Below are 26,612 nucleotides of genomic sequence, written 5' to 3'. Positions count from 1 at the left end.
CCCACCTCCCCAACCCCCAGAAGGAAAAAAAAAAAAAAAAAATTCACCATCGCCCCCACCAGCCAAATCCCCCTACAACCACAAACAATAGCAGGAAAAAACAAATCCAAAACCATCAACAACCATTGGACCCATGACCCCATTGAAGCACCCAAATCAAACCATCGGACCCATGAAACACTACCCAACCACCCAAATCGGAACAACAAACCACTACACCGTGACCTAGAAACCAATCAAACCACCAAACCCCACTAAAAAATATATTGGAACCCATGGAAAGGGAGGAGAGAGATCGAGAGTCAATCCACAAGAGAGAGCGAGAGTAAAAAGAGGACAAAGAACGAGAGAGAGATCTCTCTCTCTCTCTCTCTCTCTCTCTCTCTCTCTCTCTCTCTCTCTCTCTCTCTCTCTCTCTCTCTCTCTCTCTCTCTGCGTTGGGACATGGAACCAAATAAAAAGAAAAAAAAAGTAGAAAAGAGAGAAGAAAGAAATTATTAAAATGAATATTTTAATAAAGTGATAAAAAAAGAAGAAGAAGTTTTGATGTAAGGTCTGTTATAAAATGATATGTTAAAATAGATAAGATAACTTTTTGATTATACAATGTCACTTTTTACTCACAATATGTGTTTCGTATACATAATATAATTTGCTGTACGAATGGGCAAAATAGAAATAAAATAAATATATTTTCAAATCTTTATGCAAAAAATATTAAAATAGTGAATGTTTGATTTGTTTAATCTAATTAATTAGCCAGTAATCATATCAAGTATTGGAGGAGTTTTTCCATTTCTTCTATGTCATCTTCTCACTAGTCTTTATCTGTCACTTGTATCAACATTTTTTCATGCTCATTTCTCTTGAATCATATCACTAGACTTTCATTTTGTAAAATCCTTTTCTTTTTAGGTTACATCTTCAAGTTTTCAATATGTTGGAATTTTCCCTCTTTCTTTTTTCTTTGTCCCTAGGTTTTACCTAGACTGCCCTTTTATGTTTTCATTTTAGCAGACTTTCTTCCTCTTTTCTTTTTCCTTTTTTTTTGGCCCTGGCTATAGCCTAGATTGCTCATTTGGGTTTTTAGCCTAGTGGGCTTTCCCTTTTTTTTAGTTACTCTATGCCTTTCACCTTTTGATTGAATTCACTTTCATAGATATTTTGCCTTCAATATTTTTCTCAACTTGATTACCTTTTGTGAATTTGATGCGCTCTCTAGACTTCTTTCTTACCTCTATGCACTCGCACCTTTTTTTTTTTGTGTTAGATGAATCTCTTCTTTTTTTGCTTGATGAACTCTCCCCTTATGAATTCTTACTTTTCCTAGATTAAATTTTATTCCTCTTTGTGTGATGAATTCTAGGCTCTTCAAACTTGATGCACACATTTTTTTTTTTCTGTCACATTGGTGGAGTTTCATTTCTCTTTCCTTGATTGAGTGAAACCTCATTTTCTATGATGATCTCTTATTTTTAGCTTAATGAATTCTCCACTTGTCTTTCATGTCTTCTAGGAGGCCCTTATCAATTAGCTTCAAAGTTACAAGGTTGACTCCTCCTCAACACGAGATTTAAGCATGCATACTTTGATTTTTCCCACCCTAGGTATAGATTTTAGTGAGTTCATGCGAAAAAGAGGCTAAGTGTTTAAAGGCTCAATGGGCTAGCAATGGATAATGATCATTCAAGGTATTAAGGTATAATCTTGTTTAACTAGAGACGGCATCCTATCTCTAGCAATGCTTGCTTGTAGGCACAGTGGCTTGAGCTCTTTTAATAAATTCCTCTTAAAAGAAAAAAGAAAAAAAAGTATGAATGCTCTATTGGAGACACAAAAGTTTTCAAAATTTTGGAATGAATGCATGAGTTTTTTAAATTTTCTAATGGATAGATTTTCTTTGATGGCCTTTTAAGACCATTTCTTCTTTTATTCAAAGTAATTTAGCTAAAGTGTTTACATGGATCAAATGAAATTAATCTTTTCTCAGTACAAGTTGATTGTTCAAGCATCGCGATTTAGAAAAATTTTTGTCTAAGACTTGTGAAAAAAGTCACTAGGAAGTTCAATGCCCCTAGTTCAATTTTTTATTTTTTTGAAAATGACTTAAGGGCCCAATTCCCTTATTCCAAAGACTTTTTTTCATTTGAAATTTTTTTCTCTTTTTTATTTTGGGGAAAGATTTAGAAATAATGATTTTTTTTTTTTTTAATGAAAAAGTATATCAAACACTACATGAAATTTTATAATTTAAAGTATAGAAATATGGAATAAACAAACTTTAAGCTTAATAGTGATACTATAAACCTAATATGGAGTGAGGCAAAGTTGGTCCGCTTGCTTCTTCTTGGTCCATTAAGGATGCTTAAGATTGGGTAGACTTGAACCTTGATTATGATGAAATGGCTTGGGCTTGCGCTTGGAAGGCTTTCATCTTGTGAGCTTTTAGACTTTGATGATGATCATGCATACACCTTTGATGGGCTTAAGTGTTGGGCTTCGAATCATTCAAGAAACAAAATTGAGCTTCCATGCCAAGTAGAGTTCAATCATAAGCTTCTGGGCTTGAGTTCATTCACAACATACAAGGTTTAAACATTCATGATAAACTTAAGCATTAGGCTTAAGTTATTATGGTTCAAACAACGGCCAAACACATGCATAATGAAATGCAATTTACAAGGATTGACCTAAAGGTAGGTTCTATGGGTCATCACAACATGGTTAGAAGGTAGGTTAAAGGTCCCAACAAGCTAGGACGTCGTACCTTCCAACTTGTGACGCCAGGAGCACCGTGTTGGTCCAAATAGTGCAGTTTGTCCCTATGAACCACCATGGCATAACCATGATGATCCTTGTCATGATGGGTGGTAGGTTTACACTGAGTATGTGAGTCTTAGGAAGACCACAATCTATGGCTAATATTACTGGGCTTCCAAGCTAACACATAAATAAAATAAATTTCTTTTAAGTAAATGATGCATGACATGCAATATAATGACATATTAGACATATTACATAGAAAAAGAAAAGAAAAAAAAGAAGCAATAAACAAACATTAACATGGTTAGCCACCATAACCTAATTGAAGCTTAGCCCTCAATATCCCCAGTAGAGTCACCATTATGAGAGACTGTGCCCTTGGCCCGTTTTTGAATTGGGTTTGGTTTGGGCCAAACCCACATGAATGGGTAGAGTTGTGTTATTGCGTCTCAAAATGGAGGTTCGAATGATTATATTTTTCCCTTTAGATTACGGGTTTTACAATGGAGTCGTCATTTATTTGATTATTGGAAAAAAAAAAAATAAGAAAACCATAATTGAAAAATTCATCATTTTAATGATTTGAGAATGAATGTACACTAATTATAGGAAATTACACGGCTTTCATCCTAGATACAATCTAAGATAAAGTATATGGTATTGTTTTCTAGTTACAATCTAGAAATTGAAAATTACATAGATAAGTACTTGATCTACTAACCCTTGACCTAAGCTCAGAGGCTATGTTACAAGATAGAAAGGTGTTCTAGACTATAGTGGACAACATTCATGTCATCTCATTTAACATATTACCAATCAATTGCAAGTTCATTGTTTTGCTTGAATTTAATGTGTGTGTTGTTTATTAGTCATTGTATTTGGATTGAAAAATAAATTCTAGTGAATGTTTGTGAATGGTGATATCCTAGATTTATGGATTTGAGAGAATTATCAAACTAACATGTTTTTCATATTTTGGATATGGATTTAACGTCAAAGCTAGTGTCATATATGAACATGTGATGAATAACCAAGAACATGTAAGGAACGCATATGAACATTTAAGAATATCAAGAACATTCAAACATAATCAAGGAATTTAAATAATCAACTAGCATGATTTAATCTTAAATCAACATTATAGTAAAATGAAAAAATAGGTTAGGAAAAGGGATTATACTTGCATGTAAAATCCACACGGTGAAGGAGGAGGCTTTTTGTGGAGGCCCTAAGGGTGGAGTAAAGAAAAGAATTAGGAGAGGGAGAGTGAGTCTCACTTAATACCTTAAGTCTCATGAAGACCAAGATATGACAAGACTAACTTTACTTCACTAGAACTTAAAAGATGAGAAAAGAGAATGTTTTTGTGTTGGAATGGAGGAGATGGGAAGTTTATATAGTAGTGGTAGAGAAAATATGAATAGAAAGACATTTAATGAGAGTTGACAAATGATCAAAGAAAATCATGAACCTACACCCTAGTTTAGTATTTAGAGAAAGCTAATGCATTAAATTTGGAGGTTGGTGGGAGTGATGAGCAAGAAAAATTACTAAAACCTCGGTTCTTCCCGTAGCTATTGTAATAGTTCTCATAGCTAACTTAGAAAAATCATATCATTCTCAATTCTGATCAAAATTGCCTTATTATTGTTCTCAATTGCAGCCCTAAATGTCTAGTTTCTGGCAAAATTAACCTTACTCACAAATAAATTAGTTTCCAATTAACATTAATAGGCTCCAATTACTTCCATTTCAGAATTAATCAGTCCAAAATTTACTCTAATTAAAAAAGATAATTACACAAATCACTTGTTGAATAATTAATGTTTGATTATCTAATTAATCAAGTGTAAGCAACCTTACCATAAGCTGTAGTCATGGCCAATCAAATTATGACATATCATTAATTTCAAATTGATTATAATTATAACAAATTGAAATCAATTATAACCCTTGGTGCGATAATCACTCCATAAGTATAAGTGCTTGTGGGATGTGGGGGGTAAGGACCAGGGTTCAAGTTTCTAGGAGGTTCACACACATATACATTTAGCTTGGGTTAGAGTAAAATTCTATCTTGTATAAAAAAAAAAATTTTGTCGAACATCACATATAGTCAAACTCAATTTATAATAGTGCATGTTAGCCATTAAAACTTGATTTGATGATAACTTTTAATCTAATGATCCGATTAAGACTCATGACCAGTCAATTTGATCGTTATAACATCAAGATCATTTTGATAAAATGAAATTAGTGGCCACAATTAAGATGCCTATTTCCAAGGTGAAATTATTCTTTTACCCTTCATGTGAGTTAAATGCGGGTTGCAAAATGAGGTGTCAATATCTTGCTCTAATATCACTTGTTGGATTATTGATTGACTCTAGCTAATTAAATCTATTACCCAAGTTGATTAATTAAGGCTGCGTTTGTTTCAGTGTAAAATATTTTCTGGGTGTAAAATATTTTTAGGTGAGAAAATATTTTCAAGTGTTTGGTTGCATTTCAAAAAATGCTTTGAAAAATATTTTCTGGTGTTTGGTTGTATTCTTGAAAATACTATAGAAAACATATTTTCTACTTGTTGCTCACATTTTCTCAGCTTCCAAACAAATATATAATATCATTTCTCAGTCCACAAACACAAAAGGAACAAAACCCAAAGAAAAAAAAATCATCAAATTCGGTCAAATTGAGGGAAGAAGGAAGAGAGAGAGGCGACTGGGTTCGAAGGTGAAGGCGTGTGGGCCGGTGCGGTGCTGCGATCTTTGCTTGAGGTGAAGGCGTGTGGGTTCGAAGGTGAAGGCGAATGCGAAGGCGTGTGAGGCGACTGGGTTCAATCTTTGCTTGATCGGCGTGGTGCGATCGACGAGGTGCGATCGACGCGGTGCTGTGATCGACGAGACCGGTGGAGTGTGGGTCGGCGTGTCTGGGAGTTGGGGCACGATCTTCACTCTCTCTTCTTGCTCTTTCTTTCTCTCTCTCTCTCTTTGGGTGTCTGTGATTCGGAAATGATTTGAAGGTAAAGTAGGAACGTAAATCATTTTCCGGGTCAAAGGCTTTAGTTTACAGTCAAAGTTGTTCATTTTCCGGAAAATTTTATTTTTCATGGACACCTAAACATGCTGCTGGGTGTAAAATATTTTTCGGAAGTCATTTACACCCAAAACAAACACACCTTAAGTCAAATTACATATGAATCATGAAGGCATAAATGAAATGAATCACCAAATAAACTAGAGTGCAGCGGAAAGTAAATTTGACATGGTGATTTGTTAACTAATGAGGAAAACCTCTCTCAAGGAAAAAACTTCACTGGATGATTTTCAGGACGTCGCTCTTAAGAATTACTAATAAAAACCAAGAGATTACAAGTACAAGGAATCTTACCCCAAACCTGGCATATCCCAAAGTACTAATCGACAGTTGGATCCTTATGCCAATCCCTAATTGGTCTTAATTTTGTAAAGACTTCTTTCATTTACACGGATCCTAGTATGTGATTAACTCCCAGCAACTTGAAGCTTGTTGTTGAATGAAAAGTTCTTCAATACACTTGTAGAGAAGGAAACATTTGGACATAAAACCCTGAGGCGTATAAAAACGTAATAGCTTCACAATAAGTGTATTGCTTCTCTAATTGAGTCTCTATATCTTATGATGGCTTTAAAATAAACCTTTTATATCCCTTGGAAGTTTAGTGAATGAAGCAGACTTAGAAATTATGGATCTGCGAAGCTTGATAGATCGAGAGGTATCAAGGTTCTTCATTAATTCTTGATATAAGCATTGTATTGAGCTTGTGCTAAGGTTCACTCTTTCAACTTTTACCACTTGTTTCTTTATACTGTCTTCATGTCTTCAATAATACCACTTGTTATAGCTAAGAGATATACTTTATGATATTCTAGAATCCACATAGAACTACCCAAATACAAGTAAAATGTGTTTTGTTAAAGAATATGCCAACACAGGAAAAATATGATCCTAACAAATCAATTCATGATACGATTCACATTTTGACAGAAATGGGTAGAATTTATTTTTTTATTTTTATAGAAAAAGGTAGAAGGTTAAATGAATAATACTTATTTTCCCTTTTAAAAAAGAGTGACACATGAAATTAATTACAAAATGAAATAGAAGACTAAATGAAGGAATCCAAAGAATGCGCTATGTTACAGAATCTCATACCTTATAGAAATATGTTAGTTTTTAGACCCATGAACAAACAATGTTTAACCTGATTTTATGGCCAAGTTATTAATTAAGTCAATCATGCAAACCTTAGATTAAACATAAATCAAACATATCACGCACCAAAAAATCTAAATAACACAAGATATGATTACCTAGGAAAACCAATAAAACAAACCAGTTTTAAGGTAAAAAATCTGGTAGGGATCAATTCCAAGAAAAACAATCCATTATCCAATAAAATTTTATAGTCAAGAATATTTAATTCGCAGTAAACTTAACTATGATTATCAAACCCAGTTTTGAAACTCTCAGACTTCTTTGATGTGGATTTGCTCCAACATGAACTTCCAATTCATGCCTTTGATCTGTAGTATGCTTGAAATTTGAAGCTTAGACTGCATCTTTGTTCCATTGGTACTTGTAGCATTCGAATGATCTCCGGTAGATGCTTGAAAGAGTAGAAGACATAGAACCTCTCAAATTTCATAAGAGCAGCTCCCCAAGACTTGGATAAAACGTGTTTTAGGGTTTTCCTTATATACTAAGTAATTTTGGATAGAAACCCTAAATGTTTGATAGTCTAACCGGCTTTAATTAAGATCTGTAGATCACATCTCGATTAGTCGAAGGATTCTCTCAATCGGTCGAGCCAGTTAGTTTTTTAATTCCTGAACCTGTAGCTTGTATGTTCTTGAATTATAACTTGTACCACTTTGAGCAATGTCTAATACACTTCATAGACATTAAGATCTATTCCTAGACAAGTTTATGTACATGGTTTGCCAACAAACAAATCATTTAGAATCTAAATATTTATTCCAAAATATTTGCATAAATATTATTGTTTATTGCTTGGGTTATCAAATAGGATTTATATATATTAGGAATTATTTTACCTTTTGCAAACTATAACTAAAAGAAAATAAATAAATATAAAAAAGAGTAAAAATATATAATGATGCATGATTTATGTGATAGCATTTTAATGTAAACCAGTGAATCACGAAGAATACAGCATAAGCTAGAATACAACACAAGCTGAAATTCCATCTGCAATGGGTCCAAGGAAAACGAAAATCTTTAGTTTTGGCTGGTATGCCAATTATTAACAAGACATCCCTACATCATATATAACACATTGAATCACGAAGCATGCAACATAAGCTGAAAATCCATCAGCTATAGGTCCAAGGTGAATAAAAAAATCTTCAGTTTTGGCTGGTATGCCAATTATTAACAGCACACCCCTACATTCTATATTACACAATGAATAGGTTATGACCAATATTTAATTTTCGGATCGAAGATGCTAGATACGTAAGTTGAGATAAACATGTCAACAAGAAGGGGGAATTGCATGATTGCAAAAAGGGTGACAGGAACACTAGCAAAACAAATGAAAGGGGGGGAAATCCATGATTGTCGACGCAGCATAAGGAAAAGAGCAGTAGAAAAGGCTATCATCATGGTTCCAATAGATAAGAAAAGGGTGGAAAGGACTATTATAATCTTTCTAGGCAAGGAGAAAAGAAAATCTTCTTCTTCATAACGTGATGTGAGGATTCCCAAAAACATTAACACCGAAGTTGAGGAAGAAAAGAGTGAAAGAGCATCGGCTACCATAAAGAGCATAAACAATTTTTCATTTAGGAAGGTTGGTAGGCCTGTATTTTGGTTGTTACCACCTGGAACAGTAAAGGCTACAACAAACATAATGGTAACAATGAAAGTAGCAGCCACTGTACAGGAAGTTGCTGTATTCTTCATCCATTCCTCTCCCTAATTCTTCATGTCAATGTGTTCTCTTGTAAACAATTCTTGTGGAGTCAAACCACTTTCGTTTCTTTCTTCCCTCGTCTTGGGATGGACAATTTGCTCCAGTTCCTGCATTTGTTAAACAAAATGTTACCAAAATATAAATGAACTTACATATTGATTAGTAGGAACAATGGTTGGCCTTCGGCTTTCGATCAGCAGCATCCGCCATTAACCCTTGGTTAAAAGTTTCACTCAAAACTCCGTGCTTTGAGGAGATGGGGGATATGATCTTGAATGGCCAATTTCATTGTAACTAAATCAGAGATATGATCTCCCCTTATACTTAATATGAATCAAAAAATATTGTAGAGGCTTTCTATCAAAATAGAAACCCTTCTTCATGTTGGGGAAAAAAACCCAATTCCCCTTTATGTGTAAATTAAAATAACATTATGCGGGAAATAATATATAGATGACTACCAAGTAATAACAATATTATAAAAACAAAAATTTTAGCAAGTACTAATAGAAACACAACAACACAAGAATACCAAATTTTATGTGGAAAACCCTCTAGTATAAAGGAGAAAATCATATGGTATTCACCATGAAAATAGAGATTAAAACTCTAAAGTTTATGTCAAACTTGATTTCACAATAAATTGGAGATATAACAAATAAATTTCAATGAGTAAAATACAAGCTCATCTCAAAACCCAGTAGTAAAATCTTCCTATGAACATTCTATGGTTGTAGCACTAAAAAATTCTCTAACATAACTCCACCAATTTATCTTCCTTATGTGTAGCTTAGGCAAAAGAAAATGTCTCCTTTTATTTTTCCACTCTCACACACTCTAACTATGTTACTCTTTAAATATTGGACCACACCTCTCCAATGGTTGAATGGCCTCTTTCACAGTTTTACCAAAATCTACTCTCCAACACTTCGTCCGTGTGTGTGTCTCTCTTTACTTCAACTCTCACTTAGGCTAAATAGCTTCTTTTCTTTCTTCTCTTCTCTTTAGCATGTGAGACATGCTTTGGATCACTTCTCATTAGTTGGGCGGAGGCCTAGTGGGTCAAGTCCAACACCTGACAAAGGCAGAAGCCAAGTTGGACCAAGTCTCAGTTAACTTGTTGGCGTTGGGCTGTCATCCTTTAAGGGAATAAAGTTGTGTCCTTACCATCAGTTATAGCTTTTGATGTAATGGCTAAGTGCTTGGTCCTAACAGTTGGTATCAAAGCTAAGTCATAGGTTTGACTCCCTTGCTGCACATACGCAGGTGTTAGGGGTGGGATTGTTGAGCAGAGGTGTCCAACATCCTACAAAGGTGAAGGCTAGGTTGGGGCGTTAGGTTGCCACCCTTTAATAAAATAAAATTGCGCACTTATCATCTGTTATAGTTTTTGGTGTAGTGAGCGCTTGATATCCTAACATTATTAAACCAAAAAGCTAACTTGAATTAAAGCTTGAGAAGACAAGCTAATAATAAATGAGCTTTGGCTCTTTGACAAAAGAGTGGCAGGACCCACATGTGTTAAAGCACACAACACTCCAATGGATTTTTTTTTTTTAATTTTTTAATTTTTTTGGATTGAAATCAACTATTTCCCAATGCAATACCTTTTTAATGATTGTGATTAAAAGCTACTTGTGAGAAAGTTATTTTTAATAACAACAATTGGATCAAAGAGGTTTAAAGAGTAAAAAAAGTTAAAAGTTTGATAAAGTAAAAGATGAAAAAAGTAGAAATTTTTTGTGAGGGATTTAGGGGTATAGCTATTGCACGGAATCCTTTTTTTTTTTTGGATTTAAATTGTGACTATTAAGAATTTTTTTCATTTCACTAAAAACATCAGTTGCTTAAATCTAACAAGCTTAAAACCTATCTCTTGGGTATTGGATTCTGTCAGCACATTGTGAACCTGAACGTAAAATTTTGTAAAGGTAAAACGCAGGTCACCCACCAATCTATCACTTCTTTTCTACCAAGTTGTCTTGGCACTAAGTCGTTACCATAAATATTCCACGGACAGTATACTAGAATTCTTCTGTCTACTTCTAAGGTGAAATGAAAGAAAGAAAATCCTCTCCCATTGTGTTTGTTGACATTTCCTTTTGATTTCTGAGCTTATTTTGCGATTGCCGTTACTTTATTCTCATTTTTAGGTCTATCACTGTCACTAATAAACTTACTTACCAGCATTAGCTTGAGCATTGAAAATTATTAGATACTCTCACAACATAGCGATGTGATATTCTTTTTTCTTATAGAAAGAAGTGTTGAAAAAATATTTATGAGTCTTTCTTTGCACTCACACTCACGCTTATACGCTACTCAATGTATAGACGAGACCCACAATCATAAATTGCAGAAAGAGAGAGTGAGAACTTTTTAAAGGTTTGTATTCTTCTTTTTCACTACAATTTTATTTAACTTGTTAAACTCACACTTATTAATGATATGCTAATTAAAAACAAGTTTGACTTCTAACACCCGCCTTTAAAATTGTTTTCTTGATCACTCAAAGTAAGGCTTGTAGCTTGTTGAATGTGTCATACTTGAGTGGCTTAGTGAGTATGTCCGCAAATTGATCATGTGACTTCACGAACCTGAGACGAACTTCCTTTCTAGCAATACATTCTCAAATAAAATTATACCTTATAATTTCTTCTTGATTCTATGCAAGAGTTAGTGCTGACTTATTGTCCACAAATATCTTTATAGCTTCTTCTTGTAATATTTGCAACTCCTTCAACAAACTTCTAAGTCAAATTGCATGACAAACACTAGAAGTAGTAGCAATCTACTCAGCTTCACAAGTGGAAAGCATCAAAATTGGTTGCTTCTTGGACATCCATGTAAATGCAATATCACTAATATAGAACACAAAACCACTAGTACTCTTTCTATCATTCATGTCTCCGGCCTAATCATTATCACTATAGCCAACAAGTTTAAAATCTTTAGAAAGTGAATACAACAATCCAAAATGCAATGTACCTTTTACATAGCGAACAATTCACTTGTCTATCTTCAAATGAACCATGGTTAGTGCTTCCATGTAATGACTTACATATTCAGTGCTAAAGAGAATGTCTCGTCTTATGCATGTTAGGTACCTAAGCTTCCAACCAAAGTCTTGAAGAATATTTATTTATTTTCTCTTAGTCATCTTGATTTGACAATTTGACTCCACACTCCATAGGGGTACTTACTGGCTCGCAATCTAACATCTCAAATTTCTTAAGAATCTCCTTAGCATATAATTTTTGGGAAATGAATATCTCCATTTTTATGTACCTTACAATAAAGTGTGTGCTCTTGTGGGCATTTACAAAACCCATTCTTCTATTCTAAGGTCTAGGTGTTTGTTTCAATCCATATAAAGCTTTCTTCAACTTTAGAACTTTAGTTTCCTACCCTTTGAAAACATAGCCTATAGGCTACTTAACATAAACTTCACCTTCAAGATAACCATCGAAAAGACAAATTTTACATCCAATTGGAAAATTCTTTATTGATTTTGAGCTGCTAAAGAATTATTAGCAATCCTATAGTTTCTAAATGAGCAATTAGAGCAAACACGTTATCATAATCAATACCTTGCTGTTGGTTGTAGCTGAAAGCTCGAAAATGTGTTGAAAATACAAGAGTTGTTTAGACCCCCAAATTAAAGTAACAGCTCGATAGATTTTACACAAACTTAATATAAAGTGCGGAATAGTGTAAAAGCGAGTGGATAAACAAACAATCTACTTTAATCCATAATCAAACCAACACAGTAGTAAAATGGAATGTAAAAGAGTAGGGAAGAAAGATGCAAACACAAGATAACATTGTTAGGTTCTAAGGTCTTAGGATTTTATGTTTTTAGAACTCTAATTTGTAATGTTGGCAAACCATGATCAAAACATTGTATTTAGTCTTATTTAGACTTGCTCAAAGTTGGTTTAATATTGTAAAGTTGGAATCGAGTGGCTGCAGAAGTACTTGGGACTTTCGGCCTGGCTCGATCGATCGAAGAATAGGCTCGATCGATCGAAAATCGCACAGGTTGAATTTTCTGCAGAATTTCCAACTCAGCCCTACTTCATTAAACGTTTAGGGTTTTATGTTTTTACCCTAGGTATATAAACAAAACCCTAGCCACGTTTTTGAAGGTTGTCCATATTGTATTGTTGCTCATACATTGCTGTTTTGTGTGAATCTCGTGTGAGATCTTTGAGGAGCTTTCCTTTACACAAAACTTAGGGTTTTCATGGTGGAGATGATTTCAACATCTTGAAGATCATTACTGTTGCAACCATTGGAACTTAAAAGAAAAGCAAGCGGGGAGCTTGTAGCTGATTGAGGAATTCAAGAAAGAAGTAGTCCGTGGATTCGGAGCCTGCGCGTGGTCGTGTCAGGAAGTTCTACTGGTGGGTAGCATTAGGAAGTCGAGCGGGGAGCTTGTAGTCCTTTTGTACGAACTTCAATTCTTTCATAGTGAATTCAGGTTAGCCTTGAGGATCGGTGGGTCAAATCCTCCCCAGGTTTTTACCGTGTGGTTTCCTGGGTGATCATATCTTGTGTTATTTATTTTCCGCTGCATTATATCTTGATATGATTGTTTGGATTGTTTTAACCTAGAATTGCTTAATTTGACTAAGTAACAACTTGGCTAATTAATCTAGGCTACGCAATCTGTGTGTTTAAGGGGTCTAAAACCGTTCAAGTGGTATCAGAGCTGGTAGCTCTTTTTGTTTGAGATTTTTAATCTCTGAGCTGATCCTTGACCCCTGTTGTCATGGAGCATGGACACTCTCTGTTTGTTCCTCCTCATTTTGATGGGAACAACTATGCCTATTGGAAAGTAAGGATGAAAGCATTCCTGAAATCCATTGATGAAAGGGTTTGGAATTCCGTTGAATACGGATGGGAGAAGCCCGCTACTCCTGTGAGTGAGTGGCAAACTTCTGAAAAAGAAGCAGCAAGCTTCAATAGCAAAGCTATGAATGCTATCTTTAATGCTGTTTCTATGGAGGAATTTAAGAGAATCTCTAATGTTGAGGTTGCTCATACTGCTTGGAAAATCCTCCAAACTGTGCATGAAGGCACAAAGGCAGTTAAGATAAACAAACTGCAGCAATTAACTTCTAGGTTTGAAAACATTAGGATGTCTGATGATGAATCCTTTGATGAATTTTATGCCAAACTGAATGATATTGTTAATTCTGCTTTTAATTTGGGTGAAATCTATGATCAACCTAAGATTGTTAGGAAGATTCTTAGATCTTTAACTGAAGACTTTAGACCCAAAGTGACTGCCATAACTGAAAGCAAGGATGTGGACTCCATCCCTGTTGATGAGCTTGTAGGATCTCTTCAATCCTATGAGTCTGACCTACCTAAAGTGAACAAATCCAAATCAATGGCTCTTAAGTCAGTTGATGATGTTGATGGTGGTGGATTTGATGATGAGCTCTCTGCTACAGAGATTGCCTATCTTGCCAAAAACTTTAAGAACTTTCTTAGGAATACAAATAGAAAGGCAAGAGGTACTTACACTGCTGAACCTAGAAATTTTAGGAAGAATGATCCCACTAAGGTTAACAATTTTGAAAAACCTAGAGAAAATTCTGGTCAATCTTCTAATAACTCTTTGGGTCCTCAGTGTTTTGGCTGTCAAGGGTATGGTCATGTGAAATCTGAATGTCCTACATTCTTAAGGACTAAGGGTAAAGCTATGGCTGTAACCCTTAGTGATAATGAGGTTTCTGATGATGAGTCCGGTGGTGACGAGGATGGAAACTTCATTGCTTTCACGGCTACTGCTATAGTCAATGAAGGCATATCTGCTGAAGAGAACCCTTCTGATGGGGAACTCTCTGAAGATGCAGATCTTCAAGAGGCCTATAACAAACTTTGCAAAATTGCTGCAAAGGATGCTATGAAAGTTGATCTTGGCCTAAAGAAAATTGATTCTCTTGAGCTTGAAAAGAGAAATTTGCTTGTTAAACTGTTTGATGCAAATGAACTTTTGAATAATGTTAAATCTGAGAATATGCTTTTGCTTGATAAAGTTAGAACTTTGGAACATGATTTATCTGTTGCTAGATCTGCTAGTTCTAAACTTGATCACATGCTGAATGTTCAAAAGTATCCTTCTGATAAAACTGGGTTAGGATATGTTGAAAGCATCTTTGATACTGGACCACATTCCACTACTTTTGTTCCTTCTTCTTCTTCTGGACCTTCTGTGAGTGAGGTTGTGAGTGATACTGTCAAACCACCTGTGAGTGAGGTAGTTAAACCTGTAGAAGTTTCACCACCTAAGAAGACTAGGGTAGACTTAAGAGAATCTAAACCTAAGGAGCCTACCAAATCTAAGGACAAGATGCATGGTAAACCTGCGTGGGTTTGTCATTATTGTGGTAAGTCTGGACATATTCGTCCTAACTGTTACAAGCTTCAAGCTGATAAGAGAGCAAATAAACCAAAAGTGCCTGTGCCTCAAGCACAAGATCCTATGGCATTAATTGGTGAATTGGTAAAGGTGTTAAACCTTTATTCCAATCATGGAGTTGGGAATCACTCAAATGTGAATAAGAACTCCAATGCTCATGGTGCATCTAAAAAGTTTTGGATGCAAAAGACTCGAAATACTTGAGTCTTTCTGACATGGTCCTTGTGCTTCATTGCTCTATTCTTTTGTGACCATTGTTTTTTTTTTTTTTTTGTGTTTTCTTTGTTCTAGGACTTGCATTGCATTACATTCATGCATTTCATTCTAGGATTTATTTGTTTTCCTTTAAATAAAAAAAAAAAAAAAAAAAAAAAAAAAAAAGGGAAAAGGAGGAAGCAAAATTTATGTTGAACATATTGTTCTTGATTTTTGAAAAACAAGGTTGGTCAATTTATTTACACATAACATGTCTTATGTACCTTGTTTAACTTGGATGAGCTTACTTTATTGCACTTTACTAGTTTGAGCTTTGTAGTGCATGTTGTGTGGGAAAGATGTTTATGGTGTTTATCACTTTGTCTTAATCTTGAAGTCACATGTTATTTGACTGTCGGACTTGATCCTTTTGAGAAAGGCATAAATAACCATCTCACCACTGTTCACTAGCCAATCATGAACACCTTAGTGCATATCATAAGATTCTGTGCTCGAGAAAGTGTAGCACATGCACAAAAAGAACATAAGGTGTAGCCTCAAAATAAATTAAAACTGGTGTGTACTATTAGGCTTGATGCCAATTCACTTAATTCAAACCGGTGTGTACTATTAGGCTGAATGCCATCTCATGCAAATAAGAGGCAAAAATACAAGAAACTTACATGATTGCAAGCTTTTGTTCTAGGAGATGTGGGAGTTATAGGATGTAACTCTTTAGGTGATAGTCTCTTTTGAATTCTATGTGATGAATTTTGTAGACTTTGTGATTGATTGCTATTCACATATCACCTCACATGTATCTCAAGTTTTTGCTAGTATCACACACGACACAAGTTACTCTTTGTTAAACACTGTACATGCTAGTGTGTGTTTTTGGTCTGACCAACCAAGTTTGAAAATATCTTGAGATTTATGCACAACATATTTGTTGCTTGAGAAAATATAATGGGAGGTTGATTGCAATTTGTTTAAGAATATTGGGTTCAAAATTTTGGGTTTTTGAAAAAGCATTCCATCTCATACTCATGCATTTTGTTTCTTCAATTTAATGCTTTGAGGAGTTATTTTCAAAATTCGGCTTGTGTCTTTCAAAAACTGTGATTTTTCCAAAATTTAGTGAGCCTCTGCCCATTTCGATCGATCCAACCTATTTTTCGATCAATCGAAAAAGTGCTCTCATTTGTCTTAAAATGACTGTGCTTTTCGATCGATCGAATGTATTTTTCGATCGATCGAATATCGTGGAAAAGCTTTTTAAAAGTTCAGTTCTGACTTTTTCAAAGGTGCTATTCAAATTTTTTTCAAACTTTTCTCTCTCTCCGCGTTGGCTAGGCTCCACACCTCAGGATTTTTGTCGTTTTCCTCCGTTGTTTTTGCAAAATCTCTCTTTCCTCAAGCCGGTAAGACTCTTTTGCCCTTCCTTTTGATGTTATTTTCATTATTTCATGCATAAATCCATGCATTTAAGGGTAATTTTCGGACTTTATTCTTTTTGGATTTTCTGTTGATTCAAACCTTATTTTATGAAATTGATCATTGGGTTTTTGTGGGGACACATTATATTAATGATCCTTGGTGGTTAATTTGATCAATTTTGTGTTTTGTGAAAAATTGAAAATTCTAGGGTTTGTTCTTGATCCGAATTGGGGCTTTTGTTAAATTGGGTAGAATTTGATGAAATTGGCTTGTTGTGTTGGTGTAATTAAGCATTATAATCTATGTGCTGTGTTTTGTAATGCTCAATTCATCAATTTGTTGCAAAATTTTCAAGTGGTTTTTCAAATTTTTGGGATTTTTGATAGAAATTCCTTGTTCAAGCCAATTTTGTCCAATTACTCTCAATTAAACTTAATTTGTCACTGCATTTAGATCATGCATCACAACATTTTATTGTTCATGCATCATATAGATTTTTGTTCTATATTATTTATTGTGCTAATTTGCAGTCTGCCCTTGGTTTTGTTTTCTCTTGTTTCTTTGTGTTTTTCTCTTTGTGTCTCTGTCCTTTCCTTAGCACTATGCCTAGGAAAACTAGAGCCCGTAGGAGTGTTCCCTCACCTTCTCCTTCACCCCCTCCATCCTTTGATAGTGAGAGGTTTCCGAGTGAGGAAAACCAAGAGACTTTTGAGAAACTGACCGTTAAGAGAAAGATTTGGGCTGAGCGTTCTGTGCTGTTAGATGAGCTTGATCCTGCCATTAGGGCAAATTTTGAGCGTCGGGGTTGGTTACCCTTGGTGGATGTTTCTGATCCTCCTCCACCTTCTGCCTTGATTAGAGAGTTCTATTCGAACATCTCTATCCGCGTCTATGATTCCAACACTCTAGTTAAGAGTTGGATACGAGGCGTAGAGTACACCATTACTCCTCGGGTAGTGGCTGATGCTCTAGGGGTACCTTTGGTCCAGCATCCTGTCTATCCTTATGATGAGTCTCCCGAGATTAGCGATGTTTTGTCATACGTCACTGGTACTACTGTCCAGTGGGGTTCTGATCCTCGGATCACTTCTGCTGAGCTCTCTGGGTTGCACTATCTGTTCTTTCGGATAGCTTGTCATTCGATCTGGCCTATTTCCCATGTTCACACCATTCCTCTTGAGAGGTGTGTTTTTCTGTACGCTCTTGTTACTGATGCTCCTATTAGTTTTCCCCATCTTTTTCTTCGTTCTTTGAATGAAGTTTATAGGAGTTCATCTACTGCTCATGCTCTTGTTCATCCTATTTTCATTCATAGGATTCTTCTCTTTCTTGGTCTTGATGACTTTCCTTCCTCTGAGCCCGTCCATGTGATAGGACCTTTAGGTGCGTCTTTTCTTAGACAGAGGGCCGCTCATCTTCGAGCTGGTTCTAAACACCCTAGATCTGAGCCCTCTAGTAGTGCACCTCCTCCTTCTTCTTCTGCAGGTATGGCTGGTGAGGATATTCCTATTCCTGTTGGTGATGATGATGCTGCTGCTGATGTTCCTCCACCTCCTTCGGCCGACTTTGATGTTCGTCGTACTTTGGAGACTGTCATGACTGTTCAGCAGGCTCATGGTCAGATTTTGGTGGACTTGCTGGATGAGATGCGTGCTCTCCGAGCTGATTTTGCGCGTCTTCATTCACCCTCACCACCTCCTTTTGATGGCGACTTGTGATTGCCCTTTGGCATTCCGTCACAAAAAGGGGGAGTGGAGTTTTGACTTGTAGTAGTGTTTTTGTTGTTAGGGGGAGATTTTTTTTGTTTTAGAGGAGCTTGTGGAGTTTTTAGATTGTATCTATGTGCTTCACTTTGTATATCATTTTTGGGGATATTCATGTTAGGGGGAGTAACATTGATTGATATACATGATATTTTTTATTGATTCTTGTTGCTTTATGATTCACTGCGTATTGATTTATATTTATGACTTGTTCATTTTTATATGTCTTTATTTTGTGTTGTGTGGATCTTACAAGAATGTTATACCTGTTGTTTTACTCTTTACTGTCACACATGCGTTTATGCGTTTGTTGAGTATTTCAGGATTATACAGGTTGATTCAACTAAGCTGCTGTCTACACTTGCAACTATGGATAGTAGTTAGGCTGAATTGAATTTTATGAGCATTATCTTTGTAAAGGGCTTTTTATTTGTAAAACTTTGAGCTGTTAATTAGGGTTTTGTCACGGATTGCCAAAGGGGGAGTTTGTTAGGTTCTAAGGTCTTAGGATTTTATGTATTTAGAACTCTAATTTGTAATGTTGGCAAACCATGATCAAAACATTGTATGGTGTCTTATTTAGACTTGCTCAAAGTTGGTTTAATATTGTAAAGTTGGAATCGAGTGGCTGCAGAAGTACTTGGGACTCTCGGCCTGGCTCGATCGATCGAAGAATAGACTCGATCGATCGAAAATCGCACAGGTTGAATTTTCTGCAGAATTTCCAACTCAGCCCTACTTCATTAAACGTTTAGGGTTTTATGTTTTTACCCTAGGTATATAAACAAAACCCTAGCCACGTTTTTGAAGGTTGTCCATATTGTATTGTTGCTCATACATTGCTGTTTTGTGTGAATCTCGTGTGAGATCTTTGAGGAGCTTTCCTTTACACAAAACTTAGGGTTTTCATGGTGGAGATGATTTCAACATCTTGAAGATCATTACTGTTGCAACCATTGGAACTTAAAAGAAAAGCAAGCGGGGAGCTTGTAGCTGATTGAAGAATTCAAGAAAGAAGTAGTCCGTGGATTCGGAGCCTGCGCGTGGTCGTGTCAGGAAGTTCTACTGGTGGGTAGCATTAGGAAGTCGAGCGGGGAGCTTGTAGTCCTTTTGTACGAACTTCAATTCTTTCATAGTGAATTCAGGTTTGCCTTGAGGATCGGTGGGTCAAATCCTCCCCAGGTTTTTACCGAGTGGTTTCCTGGGTGATCATATCTTGTGTTATTTATTTTCCGCTGCATTATATCTTGATATGATTGTTTGGATTGTTTTAACCTAGAATTGCTTAATTTGACTAAGTAACAACTTGGCTAATTAATCTAGGCTACGCAATCTGTGTGTTTAAGGGGTCTAAATTTCCAACAAACATGTTGATGTGTTATCGAAGAGAAAATCGAAGAACTCGGCGAAAAACCTCTCTGCCGCCCTCCAAGCGGTAATCGATCCACTAGGCAATCAGTTGGAATACATGGGTTAGCAAGAAACCCTCCAAGCCTAATCTACCTGATGTATCTAAGCCGTCCAAGCTCTTACTCCAACAAGGCTTCTCGGAATCGTGTCTTGTCTAGCTCTTCGGATCTCGCAACAAGCTCCATGTTGCATCTGTCATACTTGGCATCTTCCAATGCTTCTCAGTAGCACCAAAAACATTCTCAACACTTTGAATGTGTGTGGGTAGTGTTTGGGTAGAAATCTCCTCTCAATAGGTATAACAATGGGAGAAGGAAAGAGAAGAAACTACAAAGATATCTCTCTAAGAATGGGTCACTCTCTCTAATATATGGGTGTGTTGTAGAAACCTCTCTTAGGGTTTTTCTTTTTGAATAGCCACACCCCGTTTTGTGGGTAAGGAGGGGATATATAGTGTGGGTATAGAAAGTGTGTATCAGATATGACAATTTGGCAAAACAGAATATTTCGAGGGTGTCTCACGAGAAGACCTTACTTGTGAGATACTCACGAAACACAACTGTCTCCATCTTGTCCTAACTCTTCGCATTCCAGCATGTGCAGGTCACATGCACCACTTCGTGGGATGCTAAGTCGCGAGCTACCTGCGAAAACCTCTTCAGTCTTCAATTGCTTGAGTCTTCACACACTCTCTCTCTCTAACACACAACCCTTACAATTAAATCCCACAATAAATACAAGGTATACAAGATTGAATAAAATTACAATCAAATTTGGCATAGAATTAAAGCCAACAAAATACATAGTTGTAAATTACAATTTTACAATCTCCCCTTTTGGCTATTTCGTGACAAAACACTCTATAACAGACTCTAGACTTAAACATGAGTTTGTGAACAATGTCAAAACTAACTCACACCTAAATTAGAAGTTGTGATGAACTTGGAGCATGTATACCTGTAACCTGAAACACTTGCACAAAACACATTAGACCCTCAAGGTAAATCAAGTGATAAAAGGACAAGTATAATGTAGCAAGTAAAATGCGATCAAGTAAACATGATTTGAAACATGTGAACAACTTGATCATACACCAAAACAGTCATATGGAAATGATATGGAATTGACTACAATAATCAAATAGCAAAGCAAATGATCATCCGAACATGCAACGAATAAAGCACAATAGCATAAGGATAAAAGCATGTCCAACACACAAGCACGATGCGATGAAAGCAACAAAGTATATCAAAGCACCATAAAACAACGAGAAAACAAGCATAAAGTAAATCAAGGTTTTCTAGAAAAAATGTCTTCTCCCCCTTGGTATATGCATCTCCCCTATGGCTTTCTTCCCTTACGAATGTGCACGACGTAGAATTTCTATGAAATACATCGGTATTCTCTCTGGTATACTCTCTCCCTTTTTGTCATGAATAGACAAATGAATCAAGAGGAAGGACAGAGAGAAAAGAAGATATAAACAAGGGTAAAAGATGATGCATGAGGGGTGCAAGATAAATGAGAAAATGAAGCTCAAACGAAAGACAAAAACATCTTTTAAAAACATGCTATAAAGCATAAAGAAAACATAATATGCTAAAGATGATGGAAATAGACCTAGGCATGACAAAGACACAAGAACATGTTATATGTGCTAAAAGGTCTAAAAAGAATTAACTAGCATGAGTCAGTGCAAAACATGTCAAGTGTTAGAGTGTGTGCAATAAAGGTGCATTTAGTGTGCATGTGAGATAGATGATCAATGTATGAGCAAGCACTCAAGAGGCAAAGTGTATAAAACATACCACCAATGATCAAAACATGATAAGCATGAATAATTATGGTGATCTCCAAAATTTGGTACTCATCGGAGTCCAAAACAACGAGAAAATGTCATTTTGGCATTTTATCAAATACTTAGATTACACACACTACACATGTATGATAAACAATGCAAGAACATATGAAAAACTTGCCTAAATACATGTTATTTTTGCCATAAGGGGCCAACATCCAAAGCAAAAAGTCATTTAAAACAAAGCCCAATAAAAAAAATTGACAAAAATTAAGTTTTCCAACTCCTATTTGATAAAATCCCAATTATGAACATAAAACCCCCCCAAAAACATAATCTAAGGATCAAAAGCAATGAAAAGAGTTAAAGATTACCTTAGAGATGTTAATGAAATGAAAAACACTTGGATTTAGTTGGGTTTTGATGTAGAGACATTAAAACAGGGGTTTGGGAGAGGATGAGAGACATTTAAGACAAAAGACCCATGAAATGCCCTTTAAAAAGTTGATTTGGAAATTTTCGTGGGTAAGTCTTACTCGCGAAACAGTCGCGAAAGTCTCTGTCCAAAGTTGAAAAACTTGAGATTTGGACCATTTAACTCCCAGTTGAGCTTACACATGAAATGGGTCACGAAAACACCCAGAAAACATGTTTTTCACACAAAAACAACTTGAAAAACTTTGAAAAACATGGGTGATACAAATCACTTCCAAAAGCAAACAAAAAGAACAAAAATCTTTTTGGTTTGATCCACATATGGTTGAGCACACACACATCACATTTTGATCGGTGCAAAACTGCAAGTGCACAATATCGTAGTTTTATAGTAAAGTGATGAGAAGAGTATCGTCCTCAGGGATTGGTAACTTACTTTTGACAAATACCAAAATTATGCTAATCTCGATTTTATCTAGAGAAGTCACTAAGGTTGTTGTAATTGGAATTTAAAATAAAATCAAATTAAAGAAAATAAGCAGAGGAAAAAAAATATGTTGTTCAAAGATCAAATTAATGGGAAGAAAACTTCTAGGAAATCGATTTCACCTAATCCCTCACTATGCTTTACTCATCTAGTTAAATTAATTTAATTCTATCTGTTTGTTAGCAATCTCCAATAAACATCCAAAAGCCTCTTTCGACAGTCAATTGGAAACATTCTTGTTCATCAATTTATACAAGAGTATGCAATTTAATAAAGCAAGAAAGCATTAAGACCAATGATTTTAATACTACACAGGTTCATACAAGGCTTTCGATCTCTATATTTACCTATGCCAAAATATTCAAGATCTATCCTATAATTCCCTCTTTCGACAGCAAATCACAAGATCAAAATCATCTAATTAATGGCCGGTTAATTAGAAGCAATAAACTCAAAATAAATCAGACAAACATGAAAAGAATTAATTCAAATTAACATAGAAAAGCAAACATAGTTCGAAACTAGATTACATCATTTTCCTAGAATAAAGAAAATTTAGTTCATGCTAAAAATTAAATTCAACATAAACGAATTCACCATAATTATTCTGAGAAGATTTGAAAGAGAAAAAATGAACAAAAAAACCTGCTTCAGTCCTCTCTTTCTTTTCTGTTTCAGCTTTCTTCTTTTCTATTTCAGCACCTCAAAACTTTCTGCTTCAGCCCTTTTTCTGTTTCTGCTTTTCTCTCTTCTGTTTCAGCCCTTTCTCTCTTCTGTTTCCGCCCTCTTTCAGTTTTTCAGCGCCTCCTTTTTTTCTTTTTGTTCTAGCGCCTCTTTCTTCTTTTCTTAAACGTGTTGCCCTTTTTTCAGCCCAAAACATTGCTCTCTTCAGCCCAATATTCTCTTTTCAGCTCAAAACATTTCTTTTATTTGAATAAATATTCATTTTCTTCAAATCTACAATAAAATTTAAATAACAATAATGAAGTCTAAAATCAACAAAAATAAATAAAATTAGACTAAAGTTTAAAGTTGAGAAGTGATAAATTATGCTAAATTATGCAAGCCATCAAACACCCCCAAACTTAGAACTTTGTTTGTCCTCAAACAAAAAAAAAATAAAGTAAAAGACAACTATAGACACTATCAGCTAGACTCCATAGAGAAATATCATCACTCACCAAGCCATAATCTGAATTTAGATTTCATCACTAGTAACTTACTCTTTTAACATCAAGGATAGCAGGAAAATCAATCAAAAATTTAGCAATTTGTCAAGCAAGATTTAAGCATTTACTTCAACCTAAAGCCAAGTCCTTGAGTGTGTGTGTGTGTGAAATAGGCAATTTAACTCCAAACCACCAGCAAATTCAGATAAAAGTAGAGCAACTGAAATCAGAAGAATTCTCTCAAAACTTAACCCCATAAGTCCAATTTTCAGAAATCCTCTCCACTAATGTAATCAAACACCAAAATCAGAGATCAAAAGGTCATTAATCAAGGTTGTAATGACAGGCCACAGGGTGAGGGCTAAGAAAGAAATGGACATGGAAAATCAAAGCAAATTGGGAAAATACTTGGTAGAAAGAACAATAAAAGAGATATCCACATGATCCACACCTTAGCTTTTTCTCGACAGTATGCTCATACTGATGACAATATTGTTGCTATACTCAATAAGTGGAGTTTTTTTTTTTTTTTTTTTGTTCAGCCACCTTAATACTCATAGCCTTTTCTGATTTTCAACCATTTTAACCCTTTTTCGATTCTTGTCTTTCACTTTCTTTTCCTTTCACACTTTGATCAAATAGAGCAAATATAATGTGGATAATTTAATTTGAACTAACTTTCTCTTTAAATGCAAATTTCCACCAAAATATTTTCTCAAAATGTAAGGTAAATTCATGGTTTTTCAGGCTTAGAATGAGAATGGTTTATGTAGTTAAAAGAACAAATAAAGGCTCATGTAAAATAAGGCTCAAGGGGGTTGACTATGGGAATACACCATGCAATGATGGCGTGATAATCAGGATGGCTGGAAAAGCTTTTTGGTTGTGACAAAAATTGCCTAGATCCTTTCTCTAATGTTTGGTATCAACTAGGATTTCGCCTCAAGGATCCATCAACGGATTCTAGAGCAAAGCAAGATTGAACTTTCCTGACCCAGTTAGTTCAACTCCTTCTCTTCATAAGCAAAATGGAGTAAAGAAAAAAAATGACTATGTGCTCAATTATTTTCAAGGACAAAGATTTAAATCAAAGTACCCACAAAACTCTACCTGACATAATAGCAAATTTTTTGAAATTTTTTCTCAAAACCATCCTCAATCACAAATTTCAGAGTCATAGCGAATTCAGTCATACTCAAATATATGCTTGATAAGAGAATCCAACAACTCAAGACTATAGGAGTTTACACCCCCAAACTTAAACCAAACAATGTCCTCATTGTAATTCAAAAGTGAGACAGATTGAAGAAATGAAAGGAACTTCCCTGGTTTTATGGTGAATCCGCATTAGTTTGTAATTTTCAGCTCTTTATTCCTGTAAAATAGACCAGCATCAAAATCCAAATTATTCAAATAAATAATAAATAATAAAAATAAATAAAAATAAAAGAATAAAAGAAAGTTTTATGGGCTGCCTCCCATAAGTGCTTGTTTTATAGTCTACAGCCAAACTTTTCAATCTTCATCAATTTGGATCTCCAAGAGGAATAAATGCACAATTCCTCTCCACTTGTTCTCCATAATAGTGCTTCAATCTTTGACCATTAACTCTGAATATATGCCCTGCCTTGTCCTTCAAATCTATTGCTCCAAAAGAGAAAACTTTGTCAATTGTATAAGGACCTGTCCATCTTGATCTTAACTTACCCGGGAAGAGTTTTAGTCATGAATTGAAGAGTAAAACCTGCTGTCCTGGAGCAAACTCACGCCTAAGAATCTGTTTATCATGCCACTTCTTTGTCCGTTCTTTGTAGATCTTTGCATTTTCATAAGCATTGTTCCGGAACTCATCCATCCCATTCAATTGAAGAAGTCGCTTTTCCCCTGCTGCCTTCAAATCAAGATTAAACTTCTTTACACCCTAATAAGCTTTATGCTCCAACTCAATAGGGAGATGACATGCTTTTCCAAACACTAATCGATAAGGAGACATCCCGATAGGTGTTTTAAAAGCTGTACGGTATGCCCACAAAGCATCATCAAGCTTCTTTGCCCAATCCTTTCTATTGGTGTTGACTGTCTTCTCAAGGATATTCTTGATTTCTCTATTTGAAATTTCAGCTTGGCTATTAGTTTGAGGATGGTAGGCAAGTGCTATCTTGTGCTTCACACCATATTTAGAGAGAAGGTTGTTGAACAACTTGTTGCAAAAGTGGGTCCCTTCATCACTAATAATAGCTTGTGGAGTGCCAAATCTTGTGAATATGTTTTTATGCAGAAATTTGAGCACTACCTTTGCATCATTTGTTGTTGTAGCAATTGCCTCCACCCATTTTGACACATAATCAACTGCCAACAAGATATAAATAAAGCCAAAAGAAGGAGGAAAAGGACCCATAAAATCAATTCCCCAAACATCAAATAACTCAACCTGTAAGATATTTTTCAATGGTAGCTCCTGATGCCTTGAAATATTTCCCATATGTTGGCACCGATCATAAGTTTTCACCAAAGTATAACTATCACGAAAAATAGAAGGCCAAAAGAAACCACTTTAAAGTACCTTAGCTACTGTTCGTGTTACTCCAAAATGTCCTCCATATGATGAGGAATGGCAATGATGGAGAATGGCTTGCATCTCCTCTTCTGGCACACATCTTTGGATGATTTGATCGGGGCATCTTTTGAAAAGCAAAGGCTCATCCCAAAGATAATATTTCACATCATGCAAAACCTTCTTAC

General features: G+C 35.4%; 1 pseudogene; it reads right to left on the bottom strand.

Annotated features, from left to right (window-relative positions):
* Positions 1-8,241: 8,241 nt before the first annotated feature.
* Positions 8,242-26,612, bottom strand: part of LOC136069915 (uncharacterized) — a 33,169-nt pseudogene continuing 14,798 nt past the window's right edge.

Source organism: Quercus suber, unplaced genomic scaffold (assembly GCF_002906115.3).
Source record: "Quercus suber isolate HL8 unplaced genomic scaffold, Cork oak 2.0 scaffold_2, whole genome shotgun sequence".
NCBI lineage: Eukaryota > Viridiplantae > Streptophyta > Magnoliopsida > Fagales > Fagaceae > Quercus > Quercus suber.
This window is presented reverse-complemented; position numbering and strand designations above follow the sequence as displayed.